The sequence below is a fragment of the Delphinus delphis genome, chromosome 2 (assembly GCF_949987515.2).
Source record: "Delphinus delphis chromosome 2, mDelDel1.2, whole genome shotgun sequence".
Classification (NCBI taxonomy): Eukaryota; Metazoa; Chordata; class Mammalia; order Artiodactyla; family Delphinidae; genus Delphinus; species Delphinus delphis.
This window is the reverse complement of record NC_082684.1, coordinates 175,644,062-175,671,757: the sequence shown is the minus strand read 5'-3', so window position 1 is coordinate 175,671,757 and position 27,696 is coordinate 175,644,062. Positions and strand designations below refer to the sequence as shown.

Genomic DNA, 27,696 nt, shown 5'->3' with positions numbered 1-27,696 from the left:
ACTGAACTTTCCTTTAGTTCACTAGCTCTAGTTATTTTTGTTGTGCCAAGTTTGCTCTTAAACTCAAATCTTAATTTCAGATACCATATTTCTCAGCTCTAGAATATCCACTTGATTATTTTTTGATAGATCCCAACTTTCTGTTGATACTGTTCATCTTTTCATCCACTTTGCTAGCCTCTTCCTTTATTTCCTTTAACACATTTATAACAGCTATAAAATCTTTGTTTGGTAACTCCTAAGTCTGTATCATCGGTGGATCTGCTTCTCTTGTACCTTCTTCTTTGAACTTTTTTTTTTTTTTTTTTTTTACTTTTCACATGTCACCTAACTTCTTAGTTTATTATCAATACTGTCAATGTAACAGCCATAAAACTGTGGTTGATGTTATCTTCTCCCAGTGAGGGCCCATCCTTTCCTCTATTAGCCAAGTAGGGTGAGAAGCTGCTCACTTCAATCTAATCAGCTTACTTCTGGTGTAAAACGTCTCAAAGGTGAAATCAGTGGTGTGTTTATTGCAGCTGCACCCTACTCCATCACATGGAGACGGTCTCCTAAGCACTGCAGGACTGCAGAAGACGTCACTGCATATTTCCAGCTCAACTTCCCAACCTCCCATCCCACCCCAAGGCTCAGCAAACAACCTATGGGGAAAACGAGCTGTGTGTCTGAGGCCTCCCTAGGTTCCAGTTCACCATGCCAGACTATGTGACCATCAAAATTCCCATGGTTCCTCTTTCCCCTCATTGTTTCACTTCCATAGCAAGCTTGATCCTTAGCCAGTGTCCATTCTCAGCAAACATGCTCAGGAAGGATGACTGCTAGCAATCGCATCTCCTACATGCTCCTCCATTTCTGCTATTTCAGCTCATTCAGCACTCTTCGTTTTCATAGCTCTCTGAGGTCTTCAAAAATGACTGTGCTTAAGAGTGACACAAATATTTTGAAACTTCTCCCACTGAGAAGTGGGTATATATGTCTCTCCCCAACCTTGAATTTGGGTAACCTCTTTGACTTATTTGACCAATAAAATATGGTGGATATGACAAGACACCAGTTTCTGGGCCTAGAGCCTAAGACGCTGACAATTTTAACCTCTTATATCTAGGAATATATATATGGAAGGCACTGAACTGACACTAAAGAGGGCCAACTAACCTGATCTGGTAAAAAACAATAATAAAACAGCTTTTGCTTTCATCAATTTTCTCTATTATTTGTCTGTTTTATAATATTTTATTTTATTGATTTCTACTTCTTGTTTTCTACCTTCCGCATACTTCGGGTTCATTTTGCTTTGATTTTTCCAGCTCCTTAAGGTGAAAGCTTAGATAATTGGTTTTAGACTTTTCTTCTTTTCTAATGTATGTATTTTAAAGCTATACATTTTCCTCTGAGCACTGCTTTAGCTGCATAAATACTGATATAATGTGTTTTCATTTTTCATTCAGTTAAAAAATATTTTCTAATTTTTCTTGTGATTTCTTGGAACCATGGTTTATTTTAAATTGTATTGTTTAATTTCTAAATATTTGGGGGAGGAATTCTATATATTCTATTGTTATTTACTTTTAGTTCAATTTAGAAATAGTAAAAGAACATATCCTGTATAGTTTTAATCTTTTAAAATCTATTGAGACTTGTTATATGATCTACCTTGATGAAAATTCCATGTGTACTTGAAAAGAATGTGTGTTCCTCTATTATTGAGTGCAATATTCTATAAATGTCAATTAAGTCCACTGGTTAACAGTGTTGCTCCAGATTCTAGTTTTTATTAATAGCCTGCCTACTTATAAATCAAATGCTGAGAGAGAAGTGTTTGAGACTAACTACAACTGTAGTTTTGCCTATTTATCCTTTCTGTTCTGTCAATTTTTGCTTCAAGTATTTTGAAGCTCTGTTATTGGGCTCATAGACATTTAGGATTGTCATGTCTTTCTGATAAAATGATTCTCTTGTCATTATGAAATATCTCTCAATATCACTAGTAATATTCCCTGCTCAGAAGCCTATTTTGTTGTATATTAATACAGCCAGTCCAGTTTTCTTAATGATTAGTGTTTGCATGGCATATCTTTTTCAATCCTTTTACTTATAACCTGTGTGTTCATATATGAAGAGGATTTCTTGTGGACAGTATGTGGTTAGTAGGTCTTGCTTTTTTATCTAGCCTGATGATCTCCACCTTCAGAGCATTTAGACCATTTATACTCAATATAACTATTTATATGACTGAATTCAAAGTAACCATCTTGCTATTTTCTATTTGCCCAAATTTATCCTTTTCCCATTTTTTCTTGCCTTATCTGGAACTGAATATTTTTTAGTATTTCATTTTATCTCCACTGTTGGCTTATTAGACATACCTGTTTCTTTTGTAGTTTTAGTGGTTGCTCTGGTGCTTAAACTATAGCGCTTTAACTTACCACAATCTAACTTCTAATAATAGTACACCACTTCACATATAAGTAAGAATTTTACAACAGAAGATACCTATTTCCTCCTTCCTGCCTTTTGTGCTACTGTCACCACAGTCTAATTACAGTGAGACTGTCATGCTGAAAAAGCTAGGTGTAGGCACTCTGGTTGACAGCCCCAGCCAAGAATAGCTTTTGAATGATCCTTGTCAAAGTGTCAGAAATGTGAGTAAAACTGTCTTGGACTCTTCAAACCAGCCCATCCTTTAACTGAATGCCACCAACTAACCTCAGCTGATGCTACATGGAGAAGAATAACCACCATCTGACCCTGCCCTTTTCACTGACCTACAATTTGTGAAGTACAACAAAATGGTTGTTGTTCTAAGATTACAAGTTTTTAGGTAATTTGTTACAGAATTAGATAACCATAACAGATACTGGTACATGGAAGTGGGACTCTGTAATAAAAATCTTAAAATAGTGACATTGGCTTTGGGACCAGGTGGTGAGCAGAAACAGGAAGGGCCTCAAGAATACTGTTAATGAAAGCTTAAAGGACATTAATGAAAATGTTAACAGATGGAGAAATGACAAGCCCTCTTACACAGTGGTGGGAAAATTGCAACACTATTCCTTGCATTAAATAGAAAAGAGAAAATGTGCCCAATAAAGTGGCAGACTTGGCTAAGGAGATTGCCAGGCAGAAGGTTGAAAGTGATGTCTCTTTTAGCCAAGTATGATATGGAATGCAAAGAGAAAGATGAGTTACAAAAGAACTCTTTCATTTTCAAGCAGAATTTAGAGCTAACAAAAGAATCGTTTCATTTTCAAGCAGAATTTAGAGGAGCCAGGACTTGCTCTTTTCAAACATAAAACATTTTCTCATCCCCATTCTCCCCAGACAGAAAAGTAAGAAATGGCTTCAAAGTAAAAATCAAGTCTAGGGCTCTGCCAGTAAAGCATGGTTTCAGGATAAAAATTTCTAGAGTGTGACTATAAAATACTGTATTGAGACTGAAAAATGATTTAAAGTTGTATCTAGTTCAGTTCTAAGAATCTTAAGAGTGTGCCTCTTACTCAGACTCTCTTTACTAGATAAAAGGCCTCTAGGAATCTTGAGGGTGTGCCTTTTGGACTCTTTCAAACAGAAAAGCGTCTAAGAATCTTTTTTTTTTTTTTTTTTGCGGTACGCGGGCCTCTCACTGTTGTGGCCTCTCCCGTTGCGGAGCACAGGCTCTTGACGCGCAGGTTCAGCGGCCATGGCTCACGGGCCCAGCTGTTCCGTGGCACGTGCGATCTTCCCGGACCGGGGCACCAACCCACGTCCCCTGCATCGGCAGGCGGACTCTCAACCACTGCACCACCAGGGAAGCCAGCTTCTAAGAATTTTATGGGTATCATCTTCTAGTGCCTTGACACACAATGTGAAGTAGAAAAAAGCGTATCTCAAAACAAATGTGGGTGTGACTTCTGTCTAACGGAGTGGATTATAATGCGATACACAGGAATCTCACAAAGTTTTCGAAAGAATTATGTCAGATTGGACTGAAAGGAGCAGAGAGAGAACAAACTGAAAAGATGCTTCTGGATTCTCAAATTTCTACAAGCAGGAAGCAAGGCTGAAAAGACTACCCAGTTATAAACATGAACCATTTCGTATAGAAAAAGCTGGGTGACTCAGAATTGCTTGAGTGAAGCCAGGAGCCATGGACAATCATTTCCAGGGAGTAGAAATGACCTAATAAAGAAATGACAACATCAGAATTTCAAAATTGCTATGAACCAGTGAAAGCTATGTACCTCTTGTTTCCTGGATTTTGAGTGGAAATGTTTACTTCAGTTATTCTATGCCTGCTTCTCCATTATGTGTTGAATAAATAACTTGTCTCTTGAGAGGAACTACACCAGAGGAGCTTCCTGGTGTCGTTACATCTGGACCTGACTTAAATGACAAGGTGCTGGATCTGAAGCTTGAGGGTAAAGCCACAGTGGGATGAGAATTCTGGAATTCTTGGGAGGGGTTCAGTATATTCTGAATATAGGAGGAATGCAAAATGATTTGTGGCCAGATTTAATCTAACTGTGGTAGATTAAAGATGATCACAAATTCCCTGATACCTCTCCCATTGAGAGGCCACGCCTATGTCCTATCTCACTGAAACTGGGAGGGCTCCGGCACTGCTTTGACCAACACAATGTGGCAGAACTGATGTGGGGCCAGGTTCCAGTTTTAGGCCTTCCCCTAAAGCACCCTTCCCTTCCTATCTCTTGGAAAATTCTCTCTAGGAGTCCCAAGGCACAATAGTAGAAGTCTGACTACCCTGAGGCTATGCTAGAAACATCATGTGAACACAGTCTTCTACATTTTTCCAGGTACCATATATGTGAGTAAGATACCCTGGATCCTCCAGAGCCTCCAATCCACCTACAAATGAACACCATCCAGTGATATCAGTCAGTGCAACATGGAATAGAAAAACCAACCAGCTGAGACTGCCTGAGCTCCCAACCCACAGAATCATGAGCTATACAGCACAACTGCTGTTTTAAACCACTCAGTGTTGGCGCAATTTATTATGTAATAACAGACCACTTAAATAGTGATTTTTGTAATTTACTTAGGTTGTTTCAGGGGCCACACCGTCCTGCCTCTAACCTCTACAACTGAACTGGAAGCAGAAGCCTAAGCCTAGGTCTTATGCAGAAGTAATCTGCAAAGTTCATTATACGGTAAAATGATTTCTTAGAGATAAAAAGACCAGCATTGGGGTTTTCCTGGTGGCGCAGTGGTTGAGAGTCCGCCTGCCGATGCAGGAGACACGGGCTCGTGCCCCGGTCCGGGAAGATCCCACATGCCGCGGAGCGGCTGGGCCCGTGAGCCGTGGCCACTGAGCCTGTGCGTCCGGAGCCTGTGCTCCGCAACGGGAGAGGCCACAACAGTGAGAGGCCCGCGTACCGCAAAAAAAAAAAAAAAAAAGGCCAGCATTCTCAGAGATACTATAAAACAATTCTCCAAACATAATAAACTTCAACTAAGTTACTGCAATTTAAACCAACAATTTTCTTCTTACTAAGTAAGCTACTTTTCACATATAATCAAGCCAAAAGATACACTCACAGGTTGTCCTGTAGTTCATTTAACAAATGCTTATTTAGACAGTTTCTCGTGATTAAAACAAGACTAGAATTACAAATACAAAATTAAGACCATTTGTAGTAGTCTCGAGCAGTGATTTTAAAAAAGAACATAAAGAAATACTGGTGTACTAAGGTAAATTATTAAGTACAGACCAGGTAATAGCTGTTACTAAGGTGATAACATATACGAGTATATATATACCTATATATATATATATATATATATATATATATATATATACACATACACACACACACGTGTGTATGTGTGTGTGCGTGTGTACACTCATATCTTTTTATAAACAGAGGAGTGCCCAGTGCCAGTGTGTTTACTGCAGCATCATAACAGCTAAAAACTGGAAACAATTTAAATATATATTTAAATATAGGAAAATAGCTAAGAAGGGAATAGAGAAATGAAAGGAGACCTTACTTTTTTATTCTACATATTCTATACTTGACATATGAATTAAATAGTTAAAAATGTTTTACAACAAGCATGCCTCACTTGTGAAAATTCACAATGAAACCACACCATTCCAAGCTAACGTCTGTGGCCATATTCTACTGTCTTTAGAGACAGAATGAGGCCCTGTTCTAAGCAGTCTAAGCACTGGAGAACAGCCAAAATTATTTCTCAGGGAGAGCCATAACCCACCAGCACGTATTTCTTCAGGCCACATCTACGCATAGGCGGTAGGCAGTCTATTTAAATACTTTCCCTCCTCAGGTTCCCCAGCTTCCCTAAGAGGATGCCAATCTCCCCACCTCGCTGGCTATTAAAGCAAATGGCCCCGTATCTAACCTGTAACTGAGAATGACTGCATTCTAGGTACTTGCCAGGGTGTGAGATGCTAAACTTCCCGTTACTCAGTTTTCACCGAAAGCTCCTGCAGGACTACCATCTGTCTATTCCGTCCATCCATTCTTTACTCTCTAACCGCGTGTCCGGATTAAGAGGGACCACCCGAGAGCAGCAGCATTCTTGGCTTCGTCCTCTTACGCTCACCTCCCCATTCACGCAGCAGAACTGGTGTGTTCTGTGAACTGCCCTTGATGTGCAGCCACTACGCTGCACTGAAGGGAGGTTTAAGAGACAGGTGTGGAGAAGAGCACTGTCAGTTACTGACTCCAAGGACGCTGCTGAGGACAGAGCTGAGTACGCTGCACTACGACTGAAAGGACATGCTTCTCTTTGAAGTACAATTATTAGGTTTCTCCTAAGATGCTGATAAAATTTGACATTGTAAACACTGGAAAACATAGCTCACCTTAGGAGAGGTCTCTTTAAAGAGCTCGGAGCAAAATCTGTGAATCACCTCAAGCAAATAAAGGAGCTTTTATGAGATGCATTGTGTGTCCTACCCTTAGCCTATTTGTCCCATTTTTGTCACCCCTCTTTTTTTTTTAACAGTATTGAGATACAATTGACAAACCATGAAATTCATCTGCTGTAAGTGTACAGTTCATTGACGTTTTAGTCAATTTACAGAAGTGTGCAGTAATCACTAGAACCCAATTTTAGAACAGTTCCAACCCCCTCGCAAACTCCCTTGAGTCCACATACAGTCAGTTCCCAGGCCCACTCCCAAAGCTCCTCTGATTTGCTCTATGTAGACATTTCCTACGAATGGAGTCATACAATTTTTAGTCTTTTGAATTTGGCTTCTTTCACTTAGTATAGTATTTTTGAGGTTCATCCATGTGTCAGCACATATCAGTATCTTCCCTTTTTCAACTGCCAAGTGGTAGCCCAGTGTCTGGACATACCACATTGTGTTTATCCATGTAAAGGTTGAGGGACATTGGGATTGTTTCTCATTTGTGTCTGTTATGAATAAAGGTACTATGAACAATGGCATACAAGTCTGTGTGGATATATGTTTTCATTTCTCTTGGGTAGATTCTGAGAAGTGGAACTGCTGGGTTATTATGGTGTAATGGTTAATTCTCTGTGTCAACGTGGCTGGGCCCAGTGCCCAGATGTTTGGTTAAACTTTATTCCGGGAGAGTGTTTTTGGATGAGATTTACATTTAAATTGATGGCCTCTGAGTAAAGCAGACTGGGCTCCATAAGGTGGGTGGGCCTCGTCCAATTAGTTGAAGACCTGAAAAGGACAAAAGGCCAACTTCTCTGCACAAGAGGGAACTCCCCAGAAGATGGCCTTCAGACTTCATCAGCAACGTCGACTCTCCCTGGTTTTCCAGCAGGTTGGCTTTGGACTCAAACTGCATCCCCTTCCTGAGTTCCCGGCCTGCAAGCCTCCCCTATCAGCTTTTGGACTCGCCAAGCCTCCACAATCCTGTGAGCCAATTCCTTAAAATAACTTTCGTCCCACATACAAACACATCCTATGCGTTCTGTTTCTCTGGAGAACCTGACCACTGCATATGGTAACTTGGTTTAATTTTTAAAGAAATGGCCAAACTGTTTACCAAGGTGGGTGCACCATTTTACACTCCCGCCAACAATGCATGAGAGTTCCTGCTGCTCCATATCCTAGACATTAGACAGCGTCTGTCTTTTTGACTTATGGGCATCCTGCTGGGTACAAAATAGTTATCTCACTGTGTTTTATTTATTTATTTATTTATTTTTGCGGTACGTGGGCCTCTCACTGTTGTGGCCTCTCCCGTTGCGGAGCACAGGCTCCGGACGCGCAGGCTCAGCGGCCACGGCTCACGGGCCCAGCCGCTCCGCGGCATGTGGGATCTTCCCGGACCGGGGCACGAACCCGCGTCCCCTGCATCGGCAGGCGGACTCTCAACCACTGTGCCACCAGGGAAGCCCCTCACTGTGTTTTAAATGTGCATTTTCCTACTAACTAATGATGCTGAGCACATTTCCATGCGCTTATTCGTCATTTATGTATTGTTTGATGAAATATCTATTCAGTTCTTTTTCTCATTTTAAAATTGAGTTGTTTGTCTTATTATTGAACTGTTAAAGTTCTTTATATGTTCTAGACACAGTCCTTTATCAGACATGATTTGAAAATATTTTCTCTGTGGCTTGTCTTTTCAGTTCCTTAGCAGTGTCTTCCGCAGCACAAAAGCTTGAAATTTAATAAAGTTAAATTTATCAATTTCTTCTGTTATGTCACATGCTTTTGGTGTTACATCTAACAACTCTTTGCCTAACCCAGGGCCATGAAATTCCTTCTGTGCTTTCTTTTACACATTTTACAGTTTCAGCTCTTACATTTAGGTCCATAATTAACTCTGAGTTAATTTTTGTGTATGGTTGATTTTTATGAGGAAGTTCATTTTTTGGCATAAGGATACCCAATTTCCACAGAACCATTTGTTTAAAAGAGAACCTTTTCCCTACTGAATAGTCTTAGCAGCTTTGTCAAAATACAATGGACCAAAAATGTAAGGTTTATTTCTGGACTCTTGATTCCACTCTACTGACTCGTACGCCCATCCTTATGGCAAGGTCACAGTGTCTGGCTTACTGTCGCTTTATAGTGAGTTTTAACATTGGGAAGTAACAAAGTCCTCCAACTTTGTTATTTTATTCGTTTATTTTAAATTTTATTTTACATTATATGCACTAATGAATACCATCTTAAATTCTGAAAAAAGACAGATGTATTTATTTATATTTCACAAAAATAAAATAAATAATATTTTAAAGGTATTTTTAAAAGAACATATTCCTCTTAAGATTTGAAAGTGACAATCACTAATATATTCCCCTAGGAATAAATATTAAATTAAGCCTCTTCATTCCCTACACCCACAACAACAAACATTTATTGAATGCTTACGACACGGTTCAAAGTTAGGTGCTGAAGATACAGAGATAAGTAAGACACGGTTCCCCATTTCGCACGTAAATAGAGAATGATGGTGCAGTATATTAATAGCAACAAGAGAAATATGTACAAGATACAGTGGAGGCAAGGGATATTAACTTTAATCAGATTTGCCATCATATAATAAGTTTGTTTCTGAAAACATGGTTTAAATTTTTTGACTTTTTTCAAAGTGAGTTTAAAAACACCACAGAGGCTAGTGTATACAAAAGCTTGGAGTAAGCAATCCTTGCATAAAATAGAGGTTCTCTCAACTAGTGAGAGCTTCTAATTTGTCCTTTGTTTTAAGGTTACAAAAGGAATTTACACTAATGGAAAAATTCAAACAAAACAGAAGTATTTATAGTAGAAAGTGAAAGTCTCGTTTTACCTCCAATCCACCCTACTCTTCCCACCACAGGTAACTTCTGTTACGCTTGGTCAACTGATTGTTCAAAGCTATAGAAGATGCAGAGAGTAGGAACTCTTGAAATAAATCAGCAGCGAAATCTCATACCTTGCTTTAGACAGAAAGAAGCCTCAGCCTCTTTCCCACTAACCACGACATCAGAATAGCTAGCAAGTCTTAAACATTATTCTTTTTCCTTCTATATCCCATCCTATGCCCTAGAAAAGGTGAAGATGAAGAAGAAAATGGACCTAAGCAGTAGACCTGAATAATATATACGTGTGTGTGTGTAAAGTTTATAGTTACAGCTCCTGAAACTTGTTCTACAAGAGATTTTAATAGGTGTTCTTAAAAAAGAAAGGAAGAAAAGAAGGAAGCCAGAGGAAGGAAGGAAGGAAAGAAGGAAGGAAGGAAGGCAGGCAGTGGGCATTTCTGTCAAATATATTTGGGAAATACTAGGTTAAATAAAATATCAATATTCACTGAAATGCTCTCACCTTACATAAAATTAGCCAACCACCACACTCTTTAATCGTGGATCACTTAGTGATATCTTGAAAGCCAAGATCGTCACAAAAATATGGGAAACAAGCACTGGTTATAGTTTCCCCTTCATTATCACACTTCAGTTCATATAGCTGAACAAATGGGCATATTCAGAAATATGCAGAGGGCCACATACATTTGCTACTGGCCAAAAGACTAAAAGAAAGTCAGCAGACCGTCTTAAGATTCCGTCCTTACTGTGTTAGAAAAACTGGTTTCACTTCTTTGCTGTATAATTTCTTCCCTTGGCTGTTTTATACAATAAAAGAATGAAACTAGAGACAGAAGTCTGGCTCTAAAATTAAATGCACTAAAGTATTTGTTTTTAATAATAATAATAAGGAAATACAGTCCAAGGATCCCAATAAAAATTCTATCCATTTTTAAATTTGCTTTACAAAACCAAAACAAACTGGATTAAAGGCGTTTGGGATATTAATGTAACAATTGCTTTACTGTAGAAGAACTTTTTTTTTTTTTTTTTTTTTTGTGGCACGCGGGCCTCTCACTGTTGTGGCCTCTCCCGTTGCGGAGCACAGGCTCCGGATGCGCAGGCTCAGCGGCCATGGCTCACGGGCCCAGCCGCTCTGCGGCATGTGGGATCTTCCCGGACCGGGGCACGAACCCGTGTCCGCTGCATCGGGAGGCGGACTCCCAACCACTGCGCCACCAGGGAAGCCCTGTAGAAGAACTTTTAAGGGGTTAATAAAAAACTGCTGTGAAGTTATATTTATCTATAGTGACTACCACCACCAATATCTGTGCAAAAAAGAATTGTCAATTTGGATTTATCTCCTTATATGTTAGACTTCAAATCGAGATGTAACTCAACAGTGAGAGCTGTTAAACTTGCCACTGAGATTGGATGGGGCCTCTACCACCAACGTGGAGTCATGAATGATAATTTTTCAATGTATCTTATTCCTGCCTTCCTGCTGAAATTTTAAATGGGTGAGAAATTTGGGAGGACACTCCCTACTGAAGTGGATCCTTATAGTAACTTAAAGAGGCCTTGGTGGAAGCTGTTTTGAAATTCCACTTCAGTAAAAAATAAGGAATAAATAAGTCACCAATGGAGAAAGGTCTCCATCATATACTTAAGTTTCTTGTTGCTGTTTCTTCACCACTGTTGGGAACACAAAGTGTGATAATGATCACCCATATATATAAATGTCAAAGAGACTCACTCCTTCCTATCTGAACCCCAGCCATTAGTTTAATGCCCGACTCAAGCTTCCTTGATGAAATCTCTCACTGCTCTCTAACTCAAGTGAAACGACTTCTCCACTAAGCCACCTGGCTCTCGTTCAGGCCTCTCACATAGCCCATCATCATTTTTATGGACCTTAAGTTGCTGTTTAACCGGCCAGTGTACAGATCCTGTGTGTTGAGAAGTCTGGACTCCCGGTGGTAGGACCAAAGTCGCACACGTCTTTGGAGAACACACAGTGCCAGGCACGATGCCGTGGATGTCGGCATTCTCTAAGTATCTGTCCACTAATTAACATTACCACTGAGTGCTTTATGATGGCCCTAGGAATAACGATATGGGAGAAAATATAAGCATCTTCCCATCATGAGAATAATAAATGGGCTTACTGGTCTTAGGAAATGTTAACAGACTATCTATAATTTAAGTAATTTATGACTAAATGTCCTTTTTCTCTATGACCAAGTAGGAAGAGGAGAGAGGGTTACGTTGTTAGACACGTGCTTAATCGCGCACAGACGGAACACTTCAGAATCTACAAACGTAATCTACTTCATTCATTCAAACAACCCTCTATCGAAAGCCACCTGCGTGACAGGCTGTCTCAGGCAGCCTAAAAGGGAATGAGAAATATCAACAGGCATGCTGACCCCTAAGGCAGATTCAAACAGAATCAATCCAAAAATTCCTCCACCCACCTTCATGGAAAACCATATTACACATGGGAAGGCGCATAAAAAATATTTTATCTCACTGCTTTCAGCCATGTAAACAGCTTTGGCCAGCAAACTTAAATTATTCTAGAAACTCCTTCAAAGGGACATTGTTTCGATTCTATCCATCCCCAAACCCCAAGTTGACGGGTGGGTACATAGCAATGCGCTCTAAACAACACGAGCAAACTTACCCAGGGCTGCGTCTAAAGGGCAGCTCATTACCTGGACGAGGCCTGTGTTGGAACAGGTACGCCGGGTCCCTACCAGTTCATCAGCAGCCACTGACACATACGGACGCTTCACAGGAGCGTAACATTTTCTCCCAAAGCTCAAGGGGAAAAGGCAAAAATAGAAAACCTTTTGCCAACCACGAAAATGTATATTTAAAAAGTTGTGGAATAAAAGTGAGCTGCTATATACTTTAAAAACCAGAGAAAAAGTAGAAAGTAAGTATCTCCCTACGCTCAGCTACAACCTCCTGAACTGAATTGAAGCAGAAATGTTGCCGTTTCAGCTAAGCAGCTTTACATCTGAGGCAACTTAAAACACACTACCAATCACATAAGCTAAAAGTAAGGCAGCGGCATCAAAATGTACCCTTTTCTAATCAGAACCCATTTTTCAAGTGTGATTTTAGAAGGAAGGACGTAAGTCTTCACTAGATCAACAGGCTTTCATTTACCTCGAAATTCACTAAACCAGCAATCGGCAGATTGTTAAATCGACACAATTAATTTGACAACAAATTTGATTGTTGGCTGCTAAATGTGAATTTTAAAACTAATATGTTAGTGCTCTGTTCTGGTTTCAAATCAAAGGGATTTCTTCTGGGATTGAAAAGTAATGAGCATGTAGCCTATCTCACCGACGAAGGAGTGATTTCTAATCTTTAAAAACAGGAGGTCCGCCTACATGATCACCTAGGACAAACTTGGCTAGTGCAACCCGGCGAGAAGGTTATAGGAGCCTGGGAATGTTTAACATCAAGAAAGGAATTACAGCTCAGTAAGATCAGAGGGAATTACACAGGAAATGTGAACAGTAACCCTTTCATATCTCCGTACCCACTGCTACCGCCTGTGATAAATGGGGCCCTGCTGCCACCCAGCAATGCGAATGCACAAGCCAACAGCAGAAGGGGACTGGGAAAAAGCGATTTTATACACACACACACACACACACACACACACACACACACACACACACACACCATAAACTCATAATGACATGATAAAATCATGCTGCTGCAGGAAAAAGCCTTTAGCCTTTCTGATTGCCACGTAGGCACTCTATCACGGCCTCATCCGACAAGAGGCCTAAGTAAAAATCCCAAGGAAACGTGAAGAATCACGCGGGGGTGGCGAGGATAGAAGAGTTGGCAGACTCTTCATAAGTAGGGAAACGTGGCTTCTCTGAAGCTGACCAAACAAACAGGTCTCCACCCTGGCTTATGTTTAAACATCTTGTTCCTTGTCGGTCTGTAGGGAAAACATTCTTTCCACAATAAATAACATGCAAACGAATCAGAAATCCTTACTCCATCCGTTATCTACTCTATGTGAAAGTTTTTTCACTATTGTAAGCCAGAAGCTTAGAGAATTCAACTGATTGTAAACTTTTTTTTTTTTTTAAAGAGCTGCTTAGGGATAGTCAAGGCAAGTTAACATATTTCTAGTTGCTAGTTAAGGAGAATCGAGTGTGACTGAGCAGATCCTGGGCTGCTCTAGAGGCCCGCTGGTCCCCATCTCAAGCGAACAAGCTACTCTTGCCACAGCTGCCTCTGGGAAAGGGGGAAATGCTCAGTTTCTATAAATAGGTGAGTGTGAGATTCATTAAAAAAACAACAAACAAACAAGCCCATGGTGCTCGGACAGTAAGGGCATGGTGGGGTAGTGAAATAAAATGAAGAAGAAAGTGATATCTCCAGTGGGCTAAGTCTAAAATAGGGAATAGAATTTTACAGGTCACTCTGAAACAAGATTTCACTTTTTCCCTTGGTATAACCAGGATAGAGATGGTTTGCCATAGACAGTAGGTCAAGAAATAAATGAAAGTGAACACAGAGATGACAGAGCAAACCACCAATGAAAGTTAAAAGGGTTAGCTTTTTAGAAGTATCCAGAAGAGGGGTTAGCTTTTTAGAGCTATCCAGAAGAAGGAACAACAAACCAAAGATTTGTTTTTTGTTTTGCTCTGTTTTCAGCATGTACCTCTCCTCCAAAGCACACGTAGCTTCCCCTAGAAACAACCTGTACCAGTAGTGACCCTGTACAGTGCATGGCACGTCACCCAAACAGCAACTGAGATTTCAACTGTAGACTTCTGACTGGGCTTCCAAGCAACAATCAGTTCCCCGTCACCACGTGGACCACACGGAAACTCAATGGCGCCATCTGCTCACCTGGAAATGAGAGCTCACTTGGAAGGCCTCTTAATCGCTTTAACCCATGTCTCCTTCTGATAAGCACAAAAACTTCATACCTTCTTTGAACGTTATTTGAGATTTCAGAATAATTTAAGTATTATAGCCAAAAAGAAGCCAGAACACAAGATAATTTCTGATGGTTTTTTTCAAACCAGGTCCCACTGCAACAGAATTTAGTAACAAACACTTTTCTAAATAGACAGATATTAATTAATACTTGTCTATTTTTCTCTTGAACACAAAAAGGCCAAATACATCTACAAACACTATGTACTGGTGACAATGAAATGATATTTATTGGGACCTTTGGCATATCTCCGCTTCTTGAGTTACTGTAGATGATCTTTTCAGTTCTTACATTAGGCCTGAAAAAATGCTGGCTGTACTTCAATATTCGTTCAATGATTCAGCAGTAAGGCCCCTTTTGCTCTTCTGAAGACCACAGAGCTCTGTTACAGTACTCCCTTCCATGTAATAAAGGACAGAGGAAAGCAGGTTAATTTCTCAGGACAGAGGCAATAGTAAAAGAGGCAAACTGCAGAGGACCTTGACAACAGTTCCGATGATGAAAACAGTAAGAGTATCACCCAATACTTGCACATTCATACGGTGCTTCACGCTGTACGAGGCACTTTACGTTAATTCCACCCCACAACTTTATTAAGTGGGTATTATTATCATTTGATTGAAACAGCATAAGTGGCTTTTACAAGGTTCCCCAGCTAGTTGAGCAGAAGAGTTGAGATCTAAACTCTTCTGACAGCTGCCCAGACATTAAAGCTTTCTACTTTGTCAGGAAATTCTGAAAATATCTTCATCCAAACTCTAAAGTCAGAGTACACATAATAAGCAGAATTCTTTCTTCTCTCAACCCACCCAACATCGCTCCTTTTCTACCAATTCCCATAAAAACAATCAGAGTTCCTACGACAGCAGCCTTTACTCCTCAGACCGGAATGGCCAAAAGCACAGTGAAAAGCATCTTTCAAAAACAAACCTGCTCACACTTAGGACTTGTATCATGTAACTGTCCCCCAAATAAGGACATCATCACAGGCATGGGCTTTGAAAACCATTAACTACTGAGGAAATGTCTGGGGTTGTCTGTTCTTCATTTAGAATGAGTGATACATGACACATACTACCTGTTCATGCCTAAAAGGTGAGCACATTCCCGGCCTTCTGGCTTAGCAGACACTCACTCCCAGGGCTGGGTGGAGAGGCCAACAGCACAGGAACAACAAATCTAACAGAACTAACAGTTACATTCTTAGCAATCCAAAAAATCATTCCAAATGTTTTATTTTTGAAGTCTTATTAAACAATGATGGAACTACTGGCATTAGTAATTTAACGTAAATGTGAGACATAATGACGGTGGAATTTTACTCACGTAAAATCAATGATTTTTATTCACCTCTGAAGCTTATTATGAAGATTATGAAACAAAATTATATGAAAGATGCTAAACGTCTTGCCTAGCACATAATAACTACTCAGTAAATACCAGCTGCAGTCAGTAACATTACTGAACTACTAAAAACAAAAGATATAATGCAACGTCATATTTGAGTCAACCAGCAAAACAATACATTCTATGGGGTCTTTTTGTTTTTGTTTTTGGCCACACTGTGGCGTGTGGGATCTTAGTTCCCCAACCAGGGATCGAACCCACGCCCCCTGCACTAGAAATGCGGAGTCTGAACCACTGGACCGCCAGGGAAGTCCCTCTGTGGGTTATTTTTTAACATCTACACAAAACATAAATATCTGTTCTAGGCATACAAATATATGCATGTAAGTATTCAGAACAAGATTTGGAAGAATAAAGGGCAAAATGATGACCCAGGGACCGTGATGGTCAAAGGGAACTTTAATCCCTTTAAATCCTTGATTTGTAAGGCTTTTTTTTTTTTTTTTTAAAAAAAAAGGTATTTATGTATTCCTTCTATAAATAAAATTTTTAGTAAAGCAAAGTAGAAAATAGATTTACACAAAGTATTATCTTAATAAGTTTCTTTAACTGCATAGTTGATTTCAGTATTGCATGAAAAAGTTTATTTTATTTGTAGATAGAGTCAAAAAGAGGTCTAAAGCTCCTTTTCCTTATTTAGTAACACCATTCAAGCTTTATGTCACAGACTGCCTAATCTTCCTGATTGTTACACTGAAAATACCTGCTTGTGCAAAAAGAAAAAAAAGAAAACCTTCCTTACAATTTTATTACATTTCAAAACCACTCAATGTATTTAATCAAGGTGCAAGGAGGCTTTCAATGTCCAGGAAGCCATAAATCGAAACAGTTTTACATTGAAAAATCACCTTTTCCCCTTGAATTCTGTGTGTTTACATTTCATAACCCACATACAGAAAGTCAAATTGCTGATTCTTTTTAAGGCCAAAGGGGTTGCCCATTTAAAATCGTCACAACAATTTCCAATGTCTTGAGGGTTGCTCTAATTAAAAACCTCTCCTCCTAGGCTCTTCCTAGCTTCTAATTCTTGTCTGTACCATTTTGATGCTGGTTTTAAAATTCTAACTTTCCTTCCCGTTCACAACCATAACTTTGACTTTTTCACCCCATTCTTCTTCCTTCAGATCACCTAGATGTGAGCCTATGAACTGTGGGCAAACCAGGTCACAAAAGCTCTTATGAACTCCCTCAAAGAAGCAAATAGCCGGCCTCCTGTAGTTCACGCACCAGGGGAAGCCCCAGGCCCCTGCAATTTACAAATCCAGCTTATAAATTAAAGACCTCCAGTACTGTAAACAGGGACAGACATTTCAACAGATGAGAGGCAGAGAAAGCAGCCTCTTACTTGACCAGGAGGACATTAGGCTGAATAGAAATCTCCACCTCAAGGAGCTGTGGAGTCGGTGTTTGCGGGAAGCAGTACGATCTCTTTTAGATATATTTATAATTCAAGAAAGCCCTTCTCTGTAAATAAATGGGTAATACTATTTGATCAAAAGTTATTTTCCTATAATTTCAAATAAAAATTCTAGATATAATGTGTAGCTAGTATAGGGCAATTTCAACAACAACAACAATATACATCTGTATTTCTAGCAAATGAAAAGCACATGTATCAACAATTTTTTTCTCCCATATGCTCAGCTATGGGCTCATTACTGTTAAGCTGCTATATCTGCAAACCTCTGAACAATGGCTCCTCCTGTAGCTGGCTTCCTTGATTCTAGAAGCCTCAACCTAGCACCGTGGTGACCCACCGCAGGCTAGCTGTTACCCACCTGCTCTGGGCCTCAGTTTCTGGTCTAATATTAACACTACCTGATAGGACTGTTGCAAGGATTACATAAGTTGTTATGTGTAAAGTACTAGACTGTGCTGACACAGAGTCAAGCACTGTACGATTCTTGGCTATTTTTATTATCCTTAACATCAGAAAGGTGTAGCTCTGGGGCCAGAACATTAATAAGCACAGCTTACGGCAACCGCTGCAGGAATCGGTGCCTCCAGACTGCTTAGCTCTTGGCGCAAGTTCAAAGTCGCCTGTGTATTCCGTCCTGTGCATTCTAATTACTGATGTCTTCCTGTACGCCTCCGCGTACCTGGTGCTTGGCATGCCTGGTGACGCATCTCACTCTGGACTCTAAATATCTTGAGAACAGGGACTCTATCTACCTCGCCTTGTAGACTCAGCACCTAGTGCGGTGTCTTGCATAGAGTAGCTGCTCTATAAAAACCCAATTGAAACATAGTAAGTATTAGCCATCTATCTGTCTGCCTCACTCAAGCTCAGTTCCTGAGAACAGAGGTTATTGAACGTTGGTTTCTGCATCCCTAGAAGGGCCTACCTCACACTGGCAGTTAATAAAAGCCTACCACCTACTTTTTTTATCCATGTTTCGAATTTATTTTGCATGTTATTTTGACTTATTCACAGCAACTTTTTATTGACTGAAACAAAATGCATTTCTGAAATGAAACAATTCTCTTTTTTCTTTTCCCCTAGAAGCTCTTGATAGAGCAGGAAATAAAACTTTTCAATGACTTTTTAGTCCTCAGAGTGATGACTATAGAGAAAAGAAGCAATGATCTTTTTTCCACACTGCTCTGGATGGAGCCTTTGTCGGGAATCATCCTCCAGAACCTAGCCAGAACAAAGTCCTTCTTCAAAAAGAGTCGTCCTCTGACTGCTGTACAGATTCCATTCAGTCAGCACTGTGTCCTCGCTCTTCCACAATTGTGACATGTTCATTATCTGAAAACTCTCTCTGCCCACCCTGCTTGTGACCATGCCCAGCTCAGCTTAGGACAAAAAGCCTGTTTGGGCGGCCTCCTACTGCTGACCTCATGAAACACAAACTCAGGGCAAGCAGCCTTTGGACCACTCAGGACCTCATCAATGAAAGATCTTCGGCATGACCTTCAGTCTGATGCCTGGCTGAAGGTCGCACAGTGGGCCTACCTCCCAGGACCCTCAATCTCAAAACATGCACACATCCCAGGGAAAAAGGCAAGAACTTCTGGGAGTCTAGATAAATATCTTAGTTTTCTCAGGGAAAAAAACGGTGATTTCACATTCCTCTGAGTCATTCTATTACTAGATTACTTCCAGGTGTTATGGCGGGACAGTCCACCACAACGTGTGTCACTTGCTAATGTCAGGTCGGAGCATAAATACATGAGTCACATATGATCCTTCCAATTCTCCTTACTCAAGGTGGTAAGAGAAGTGATTTATTTCTCTTGACTTTCCAAGATGAAATGAAGCTAACTTCTTTGCTTAAACGAAATAAAAGCTCTGTCAGATGGAAACTCCCTTGCTATCCCTGGTGCCCTGGTCAGGCGTGGAGTTTTAAAGTGAGAAAGCATCTTGGACAGTCATCAACCTCACGGCACAGACCCCGCCTGAGGCCTAGAAGAGCTGAGACGTTTGCCATGGTCACAAAGGAAAACAGAGGATCAAAGCAAGACTAACGGTCCTCCTGCATTCTCCTCAGCCCGTCTGCTTTCCGCACGCCACACGGAAAGGAGTCTGGCCAAGAACTTCACCCTGACCCGCAATCCTGAAGAGGCTGTCCGCAGCTTCCCCTCACTCCCTGCATTTTGGTAGTCCAGCTACATAATTATCTGCTAAAAAAATATGAGAAATAAAGACAAGCCTTCCAGTTCAAAGTAACAGCTACATTACTATTTTCTTAAAGATATTACCCCTTGCAACTGCTACAGGCTTCTTTCCTCCACACTATTTCCAAGACAAGGCTGCGTGTCCTCTCAGAGCTGCTTCCATAAATAGTCCTCAAGTATATTCTGAAAAAAATGGGAAAGCCCTGTACACAAGCACCCTTATGATAGTGAGGGAATGGAGATGACGCCCACCTGAGAAGGGCACACGACTAGGAGCATCCTAACACTCTATCAGGGACTCAAAGCAAAAGGACGGCCTCTGACACTGAGCAAACATTGAGGAGAATGTAAATGCCATGCCCTGTGCCACCTGGTACCATAACTGACAGGGACATCTCAGAAAAGAAGCTTACTCGTAAATAACTGGTAATGTTTCCTTACCCATCACCATAAAATCCAGTAATTCAATAATCCCAAACATATTCTGAATCTTATACTTTGCCATTGCAAACACCAAATACAAAATCTGATACATTAACTTCAATTTGACTATTTCTTCTTTTTTCCCAGTCTAATGAGAAGGAAAAGGGCCTGAATGTGGGCAATAATAAAAAGTGTCTTTTTAAGATATAATACAGAAATAGGCCAAGAAAATGAGAAGTAATGTAATATGGCACAATAGCGTATTTTTAATGACCTTCTTTTTTTTTTTTTTTTTTTGCGGTATGCGGGCCTCTCACTGTTGTGGCCTCTCCCGTTGCGGAGCACAGGCTCCGGACGCGCAGGCTCAGCGACCATGGCTCACGGGCCCAGCCGCTCCGCGGCATGTGGGATCTTCCCGGACCGGGGCACGAACCCGTGTCCCCTACATCGGCAGGCGGACTCTCAACCACTGCGCCACCAGGGAAGCCCTTAATGACCTTCTTGAGGCTCACTTTGATATATACTTGGAAAACATGGCAATTTATTTAAAGTTGTGACAATCTTAGGGTTTTCATAATTTCTATAGCTATAAAAATTAATGAAAATATTTTACAAATTATTTTAAATTACAATTTAATAATAGTCTGAGATAAAAATCTAAGATATCAATGAAAACTGAGAAGCAGATAAGTAAAACTTTATTAAATTTCTCATTTCCTACTGAGGGAAGACAAAAGATACCATCTCATTCCTGACTTAATTATAGGTATTACATAGATTGAACGTTTCAAAAAAACTTAAAAATAATCAGCAGCAGATTTCAAAGCAGGCAAAAATTCAAAACCAAATTAAACAAAGATAAACTTTAAATCAAATAGCAAAAAGCCCAAAACACAATGGAAAATAAAAGACTTGTATAAAAGAAACAAGATCAATGAAATAAAACGAATTAAAGATCAATTTTGACAATAAATATAAATGAGTTAAAATACCTGTTAAAAGACGAAGGTTCCTCCCATTAGGTGAAAAAATCCAACTATGAAATCCAACTATGCTCCACTTATAGAAAACATATCTAAAAGAAATGACAAAGGAAGGATAAATATAATAAGAAGTACACAGATACATAGGGAAATATAAACTAAAGTAGCAATATTAATGTCAGCTAAAGCACAAGGCATAAATTAGGAAAAAAGTGATATTATTCTGATAAAAGGTATAATCCTCAATTGAGATACTGACAGTTAATAATACATGAACACACAAAGCAAAACAAAAAAAGAGAAATATAAAGAAAAATTAATGGAAGAAATCACTGATTTACATCTTTAAGCCTTTGAGATCAGATAAAAAATAATTATAGAAAAGTTAAACAACATAATAAATAAATATTTTAGTATTTTACAAGGAAGACAAATTCTTTGAAAAAGTCTGTGAAACTTTACTAAAACTGATCATAAATTAGTCAATGAAGACATTTAAAAATTAGAAAAGCAGAATGCTGTGTATCAGTTTATTACTAATTAGTACCTAAATTTTAAAAGTAACTTGTAAATTGGAGAAACACTCTCCTAAATAACTACTGGATTAAAGAGAACTCTTGGCATGAAATCATATGCTAGTTTAGAAATTATTTTAATTGAGAATACATATCAGGGACTTCCCTGGTGGTGTAGTGGTTAAGAATCCGCCTGCCAATGCAGAGGACGTGGGTTCAATCCCTGGACTGGGAAGGTTCCCCATGCCGCAGAGCAACTAAGCCTGTGTGCCACAACTACTGAGCCTGCGCTCTAGAGCCCGTGAGCCACAACTACTTAGCCTATGCACCGCAACTACTGAAGCCTGCACGATCTAGGGCCCACATGCCACAACTACTGAGCCCACATGCTGCAACTACTGAAGCCTGCACGCCTAGAGCCTGTGCTCTGCAACAAGAGAAGCCACCACAATGAGAAGCCCATGCACTGCAACAAAGAGCCCCCACTCGCTGCAACCAGAGAAAGCCCGTGTGCGGCAATGAAGACCCAACACAGCCTAAATAAATAAATAGATGAGAATACACACCAAAATATACTGGCTATGGCAAAACAGTACACAGAGAAAAACTTAAAAGTCTTAAATGCTTTCCATTTTCTATTAGGGTATAAATTTTCTACCATAACAAAAGAACTCAAAAATATAGTAGGCACAGTTAGAGATTTTTCTTTTTCATGTCACAATGCGGGGTGCAGGGGGAGGTGTGCGTCACAAGATCATTCAGGGACCCAAGATGACTCTATCAGCTTCCACATGGCTTCCATCTCTGGACCTAAGGTGGCTGCTATACCTGATGTAACATCCCCGCCAGCAGAAAGAGAAAAGAGAAAGTCTAGGGCAAGTAGCTTGTCCTTGATGAGGTAACCTTATACACGTCACCAGTCACCTCTCATTAGTCCAAAGCCACACCCTGCTGCAAGAGAAGCAGAGAAATGTAGTTTCTAGATGGGCAGCCGTGTATGTGCTCAGGTAAAATCTAGGAGTTCTGTTCCTAACAGGAAAAACAGATCGTAAGTGACACTGGAGTATCTTCTACATATTCTTTCTAGTTAAAAAAATGAAAAGAACAATAAAACAAAATCAAGAGGGGATTATATGTAATTACTTCATTTTAGCTGGATTCTTCTTAGTGCCAAAGACACTACCAAATATCAATTAAAGAAATTAGAAAGGTACATCAATGAATTTTAAGGATGCTAGGGTCCCATTCCAATACATCAAATCATAGGCTAACTACACTGAGAATTCATCTACTCTCTTTCCTTGTTTAAGGATATTTAATTCATGTATTTCAATTTATATTGTGTATACTGATTTATCTAAATGGAATTTTCAGGTCAACTCAGTTTCAGCCTCACACAGAGAGGTCTTCTAACATTAGTCAGAAGTTAATGTTTTGTTAGTAAATTAACTTTCAAATTTTTGGAATTTTTTTCAAAACAACATTATTGAGGTAAAATGTGTACATTTCAATGAATTTTACAAACATATACCTATATCCATATAATCACCACCATAGTCGAGATATAGAACACACTGATCAAACCAAAAGTTTTCCCTGAGCCCCATCCTGGTTAATCCAACTGTAGAGATATAGAACACACTGATCAAACCAAAAGGTTCCCTTGAGCCCCATCCAGGTCAATCACACTCCATCCTCAGCTGCAGACAACATGTCTGTTTATTGTGACTATAGATTAAATCTGTTTGTTTTGGGGTTTTTTAGTATCATTTCTGGTATAATAATTGTGTGCAGTAAATGGAATCATAGGGTTTGTGTTCTTTTGTGTCTGGCTTATTGAACTCAGCATAACGTTTCTGAGATTCATTCATGTTGTATGTATCAGTACGTTGTTCCCTTTAAATGCTGAGTAGTATATTATTACATGGATATATGCCACAATGTGTTCATCCACCCACTAGTTTATGGACATTTAAGTTGCTCCCAGCTTGAGGCTATTATGAGTAAAGCTGCTATGGACATTCATGTACAAGTACGTGTGTAAATATATGTTATCATTTCTCTTAGGTAAATATTTAGTAGTAAAATTGTTGTATGTTATGGTAAATGTTTAACTTTATAACACACTGCCAAACAGTTTAAATGGTTTTATCGTTTTACTTTCCTACCAGCAATACACGAAAGTTCCATTCTAACACTTGTTCTTTTAATTTTAGCTATTCTGATGAATATACAATGGTATCTCATTGTTTTGGTTTGCATTTTTCTGATGTCTAATGATGTTGAACACCTTTTCCTGTGCTGCATTCATTATTTTCTTGTGCCTAGATTTTTAACTGGGTTGTCTTTTTAATGAGCTGTAAGAGTTCTTTATATATTCTGGCTACAAGTCATTTGTCAGGTATATGTATTGTGAATATGTTCTCTCTGTTTAAAGATCACCTTTTCATTTTCTTAACGATGTCTTTTGAAGAATAGAAGTTTTAAATTTTGATGGAGTCCCATTTGTCAATTTTTCTTTTATGGTTCATCCTTTTTGGGCCCCAAGAAATCTTTGCCTATCCCAAGTTCACGAGTATTTTCTCCTGTAATTTTTTTCTTGAAGTTTTATAGTTTTAGTATTTTATATTTAGATCCATGATTCTTTTCAAGTTATTTTTATATCTAGAAGAAGTAAGAGTTGAGGTTAATGTTTTTACATTTAATATCCACGTGTTCCAGTACCATTTGTTAAAAAGACTATCCTTTCCCCATTGAATTAACTTGGCACAACTGTCAGAAATCAACTGACCATATATGTGTGGGTCTATTTCTGGATCCTCTATTCTATTCCATTGATATATATGTTTACCTTAGGCCAACACTACCTTGATCACCGCAGCTTTAAAGAAGGAGCTTTAAAAAGTAGAGGAAGTCTCGAAATTAGGTACTAAAAACCTTCCAATATTGTTCTTGTAAATACATTTTTTAGTTTTTATAAGTCCTTTGTATTTTGATATAAATTTTCAATTTCAATTTCTAATTTTTCACTGCTGGTATATATACATAAAACTGATTTTGTGTATCTACTCTGCGTCCTGCAAGCTTGCTAATAAATTCAATGACAAATTCTAGTGGCATTTTAGAGATTTCTTAGCATTTTCTCTATACATGATCATGTTGTCTGCAAATAAAGACCTTTTATTTCTACCTTGCCAATGTGTATGTCATTTGTTTCTTTTTATTGCCTGTTACACTGGCTGGGGCCTCCATTATAGTATTAGATACACGTATGGAGGAGATGGGCATACTTGTCTTGTGTCCTGTCTTAGGAGGAAAGCACTCCATCTTTTGACTTTAAATAGGACTTCAGCTAGAAGTTACATGTAGATGTCTTTCGTCAGGTTAAGAAAATCCTCTTCTGTTTCTAGTTTCCTGACAGATTTTATCACAAATGGCTGTTGAATGTACTCCAATGCTTTCTCCTGTAACTACTGACAGGACCATATAGCTTTTTTCTGTTAAAGTGATGAACTTATGCTAGTGAATTTTCCAATGTTAAACCAACCTTGCATCCCTCGAATAAACTCATTTTTAATATCCTGCTGGATTTGACTTACTAATGGTTCGTTCACAAAATGTTTCACCTATGTTCAAGAAGGATATTTGTTTATAGTTTTCTTTTCTTGTAATGTCTTCACCTAGTTTTGATGTTAGCATAATGCTAGTGTCCTAAAATGAGTTGGGAAGAGTTTCCTTTTCATCTATTTTCTGAATTATTTCTCCTTCAAATGTTTGATAGAATTCATCAGTTAAAACATGTATGGGCCTGGAGTTCTTGGTTTTGGTTTGGTTTGTTTGTGTGGGAAGGTTTTTAAGCAGGAATATAACTTCTTTAATAGATACGGTGCTACTCTAATGTTATCCTTCTTCCGAAGTCAATTTCATTACATAATTTGTGCCTTCCAAGGAATGTATCCATTTTATCAAAGTCGTCAAACTTATGTACAAAAGATGTTTGTAATATTCTTTCTATATGTTTTTAATTTCTGTACAATCTGTAGTGATGTCCCCTCTTTCAATTCTGACATTATACTTAGTAACATGTGTTTCCTCTTTATTTTTGTTGATTAGGATAGCTAGAGGTTTAATCGTTTTCTCAAAGAGCCTGCTTTTGGTTTCCTTGTTTATCTCTGTTGTTTACCTGTTTTCTATTTCATCAATCTCTGTTCTTTTGTTTACTATTTCCTTCCTTCTACTTACTTTCGTTTTAATTTGATCTTCTTTTTCTACCTTCTTAAGGTGGACACTTAGATCGTTTAAAGATTTGCCTAAGCACTGCTTCACATATATCCCAGAAATTTTGATGTGTTTTTATTGTGATTCACTTCAAAACATCTTTTAATCACCCCTCCTTTTTTTTGACCAATGTGCTAGTTAGAAGTATGTGGGGTAATTACAAATGTTGAGGATTTTCCAGATCTCTTTCTGATATTGATTTCTAGCTTAATTATATTGTGGTCATAGGATACACTCTGCATAATTTCCATCATTTTAAACTTAATGAGACTTGTTTTATGTATTAGAAGATGGAGGGCTATCTTGGTGGATATTCCATGTGCACTTGAAAAGAATGCATATTCTGCTACTGGTGAGTGGAACGTTCTGTAAATGTCAGTGAAGTCAAGTTGGTTTACAGTGTTGTTATGTGCATCTATATCCTCCCTGATCATGTTTCAACTTTTTCCATCAATTACTGATATGGGTATTAAAATCTACAACTACAATTGAAGATTTGTCAGTTTCTTTTTTTTTCAGTGCTATCAGTTTCTGCTTTGTGTATTTTTACAATGTAGTATTGTGGAATTTAAGGTTATTATTTCTTCTTGACAAATTGACCCATTTATCATTATTATGAAGTGTCCCTCTTTAACCTTCTTAATATCACTTGTTATGAAGTCCACTCTGATATTACTATAGCCACTCCAGTTTTCTCATACTTCGTGCTTACATTGTATACATTTTACACCCTTTTGTTTCTAACCTATTTTGAAGGTTACCTTGGTTTTTTATCCAACTTGACAATCTTTGCCTTCTGATTAGAGTAGATCATTTACGTTTAATGTGATTACTGATATGACTGAATGTTGTCCTCCCATATTGTTACAAGTTTTCTATTTGTCCATCTAGTTTTGGTCCTTCTCCCCTTTTTTCCTGTCTTATTTTGGATTAGTTTTTAGGATTTCACTTCATATCCACCATTAGTTTCTTATTAGTTAAAACTCTTTTTTAGCTATTTTCGTGAATACTCTTTAGCTTAAGACAACCTACCTTCAAAAAATATACCACTTCATGTATAAGACCCTTATGATATGTTTCCTTTCCCCAACCCATTCTTTGAGCCATTGATGTCATACTTTTTTTTTTTTTTTTTTTTTGCGGTACACGGTCCTCTCACCGTTGTGGCCTCTCCCGTTTCGGAGCACAGGCTCCAGACACGCAGGCTCAGCAGCCATGGCTCACGGGCCCAGCCGCTCCGTGGCATGTGGGATCCTCCCGGACCGGGGCACGAACCCGTGTCCCCTGCATTGGCAGGCGGACTCTCAACCACTGTGCCACCAGGGAAGCCCTGATGTCATACATTTTACTTTTACATATGTTATAAATCTCACTAGATAAACACTGTCATTATTTTTTATTTAAAGAGACATTTATGTTTTAAAGAAACTGAAACAGGGAGAAAAATTTTTTTTATCAACATATGAACCACTTTTAGCATTCTTTATCCCTTTGTATAGTCCAATTTCCACCTGGTATCTTTTGCCTAATAAACTTCCTTCAATATTTCTTGTAATGTATGTCTGCTGGTCATGAGTTGTCTCAGTTTTTGTCTAAAAAAGTTCTTATTTGGCCCTTATTTTTTTTCTCCTTTATTTTGTATTTTTACTGGCTGTAAAATCCTAGGTTGACAATTTTTCTAGCACTTGAAAATTGCTATTAAATTGCATCCTGGTTTGCACAGTTTCTGATGACA

The 27,696-nt window shown here is 38.9% G+C and overlaps 1 protein-coding gene across 5 annotated transcripts in view; it reads right to left on the bottom strand.

Moving 5' to 3' along the window:
* Positions 1-27,696, bottom strand: part of ZNF438 (zinc finger protein 438) — a 175,545-nt gene that overhangs the window by 93,816 nt on the left and 54,033 nt on the right. For all 5 annotated transcript variants that reach the window (XM_060006351.1, XM_060006349.1, XM_060006350.1 and 2 more), the window contains exon 3: positions 21,178-21,260. The gene's annotated coding sequence lies outside the window, so the exon portion shown is untranslated. The remainder of the gene's footprint in view (positions 1-21,177; positions 21,261-27,696) is intronic.